Source organism: Rattus norvegicus, chromosome 1, assembly GCF_036323735.1.
Source record: "Rattus norvegicus strain BN/NHsdMcwi chromosome 1, GRCr8, whole genome shotgun sequence".
Lineage (NCBI taxonomy): Eukaryota > Metazoa > Chordata > Mammalia > Rodentia > Muridae > Rattus > Rattus norvegicus.
The window spans coordinates 38,463,778-38,466,917 of NC_086019.1; the positions used below are offsets into that span (position 1 = coordinate 38,463,778).

Here is a 3,140-nt window from a genome sequence, read left to right on the forward strand (position 1 = left end):
GCCTGGAGACTTGTATTGTTTCACAATAACAGGAAGAACACTCATTAGAAGAGTTTGCTGTCAAGGAGGACAGTCCTCACTTCCCCCCAGGCATTATCTGCCACCTGAATGACTTTGCAAGTCATATATAGTCAGCATACATACATAAAGCTTTTGAAAACACAAGGAGATACTTCATGTGAAAATTGGCCTTGTCTCAGCTTCAATCATCTTAGAAAAAGGTAAGTTTAAGCTGTAAACTTAGAGAAACACAATTTACAAAAGTTCACTCATTTACTCATCCTTTCACTTTCTATACAAATATCATCTGACTCTGACATTTCATAGGAATCAAAGATCAAAGTTTTACATGGGTTAAGTGTATATTCCACATCAATTGTCTGATTCCGTTCTATAGCATCTATCTATGTACCTCTATCTCTATCGCTAATCTATCTATCTATCTATCTATCTATCTATCTATCTATCTATCTATCTATCTATCTATCTATCCATCCATCCATCCATCCATCCATCCATCCATCCATCCATCTATCTATCTATCTATCTATCTATCTATCTATCTATCTATCTATCTATCCATCTATATATATATGACAGTGTTTAATTTAGCCTGTGGATAAACCCTGCTAATTAAGGTGAAAGCCTAATTTTTGGGTGAAAGCGATCACTGAGTGGCGGCGGCTGCTGATTGTGTATTAAGTGTCGGTGTGGGGTTGATGTTTGCTCTACTGGAACAGCTTAGCTCATTCCTTCCCTTGCATTAACCGTGGTGCAGAAGCTTGGGGCGGCAGCTGCGTCAGAAAGGGCGGAGGCAGCGGAGGCAGCTGCAGTGACATGTCCAGCATGAATCCCGAATATTATTTATTTAAGTTACTTCTGATTGGCGATACTGGGGTTGGAAAGTCTTGCCTTCTCCTTAGGTTTGCAGATGTCACGTATATGGAAAGCTATATCAGCATAATTGGTGTGGATTTCAAGATACGGACTATAGAGCTAGAAGGGAAAATAATCAAGCTTCAGATATGGGACACAGCATGCCAGGAAAGATTTCGAACAATCACCTCCAGTTATTACAGAGGAAGCCATGGCATCATAGTTGTGTATGATGTGACCGACTAGGAGTCCTTCAATAACATTAAACAGTGGCTGCAGGAGATAGATCGCTATGCCAGTGAAAATGTCAACAAGTTGTTGGTAGGGAACACATGTGACCTAACAACAAAGTAGTAGACTACACAACGGCAAAGGAATTTGTAGATTCCCTTGGAATTCCATTTTTGGAAACCATTGCTAAGAACACAAAGATTGTAGAACAGTCTTTCATGACAATGGCCACGGAGATTAAAAAGCAAATGCGGGTACAACCATTCTGGAAATTAGTCTGGAGGTTCCTCAGAAAATTGGACATTGAACTGCCTGAGGATCCAGCTATACCTCTCTTGGGCATATACCCAAAAGATGCCCCAACATATAAAAAAGACACGTGCTCCATTATGTTCATCGCAGCCTTATTTATAATAGCCAGAAGCTGGAAAGAACCCAGATGCCCTTCAACAGAGGAATGGATACAGAAAATGTGGTACATCTACACAATGGAATATTACTCAGCTATCAAAAACAACGGCTTTATGAAATTCGTAGGCAAATGGTTGGAACTGGAAAATATCATCCTGAGTGAGCTAACTCAATCACAGAAAGATATACATGGTATGCACTCACTGATAAGTGGCTATTAGCCCAAATGCTTGAATTACCCTAGATGCCTAGAACAAATGAAACTCAATACGGATGATCAAAATGTGAATGCTTCACTCCTTCTTTAAAAGGGGAACAAGAATACCCTTGGCAGGGAAGAGAGAGGCAAAGATTAAAACAGAGACTGAAGGAACACCCATTCAGAGCCTGCCCCACATGTGGCCCATACATATACAGCCACCCAATTAGACAAGATGGATGAAGCAAAGAAGTGCAGACCGACAGGAGCTGGATGTAGATGGCTCCTGAGAGACACAGCTAGAATACAGCAAATACAGAGGCGAATGCCAGCAGCAAACCACTGAACTGAGAATAGGACCTCCGTTGAAGGAATCAGAGAAAGAACTGGAAGAGCTTGAAGGGGCTCGTGACTCCATATGTACAACAATGCCAAGCAACCAGAGCTTCCAGGGACTAAGCCACTACCTAAAGACTATACATGGACTGACCCTGGACTCTGACCTCATAGGTAGCAATGAATATCCTAGTAAGAGCACCAGTGGAAGGGGAAGCCCTGGGTCCTGCGAAGACTGAACCCCCCAGTGAACTAGACTGTTGGGTGGATGGCGGCAATGGGGGGAGGGTTGGGAGGGGAACACCCAGAAGGAAGGGGAGGGGGGAGGGGGATGTTTGCCCGGAAACCAAAGAATTATTAATAAGTATTAAATAAATTAAAAAAAAAAAAAAAGCAAATGGGTCCTGGAGCAACAGCTGGTGGTGCGGAGAAGTCCAACGTTAAAATCCAGAGCACTCCAGTCAAGAAGTCAGGTGTAGGCTGCTGCTAAAATCTGTAACCGTCCTTTTCTCACAGCAATGGAATCTCAATCTGAACCCGAGTGAAAAAAACAATCTGGCTGAATTGTACCGTATGTAGCTGCACTACAACAGATTCTTACCGTTTTCACAAGGTCAGAGATTGTAAATGGTCAATACTGACTTTTATTTTTATTCCCTTGACTCAAGACAGCTAACTTCATTTTCAGAACTGTTTTAAACTTTGTGTGCTGGCTTATAAAATAATGTGTGTAATCCTTGCTCCTTTCCGGATACCAGATCGTTTCCCGTGGTTTGTTAGAATATATTTTGTTTTGATGTTTATATTGGCATGTTCAGATTTTGGGTTTAGTTGAGGATTTAGCTCAGTGGTAGAGCGCTTGTCTAGCAAGCGCAAGGCCCTGGGTTCGGTCCCCAGCTCCGAAAAAAAAAATAAATAAATGTTGGGTTTAGTCTTCTGAAGATGAAGTTCAGCCATTTCGTATCAAACAGCACAACCAGTGTCTGTCAGTTTCCATGCATAAAGTTTAGTGAGACATTATATGTAAGATCTGATTTGCTAGGTCTTCTTGGTAGAGATATAAATGAAAGATTACACTATCGGATTA

The 3,140-nt window shown here is 41.6% G+C and overlaps 1 pseudogene; it reads left to right on the forward strand.

The window, feature by feature from the left end:
- Window positions 1-837: 837 nt before the first annotated feature.
- Rab1a-ps1 (RAB1A, member RAS oncogene family, pseudogene 1) lies at window positions 838-2,543 on the forward strand (annotated as a pseudogene).
- The last annotated feature ends 597 nt before the right edge of the window (window positions 2,544-3,140 follow it).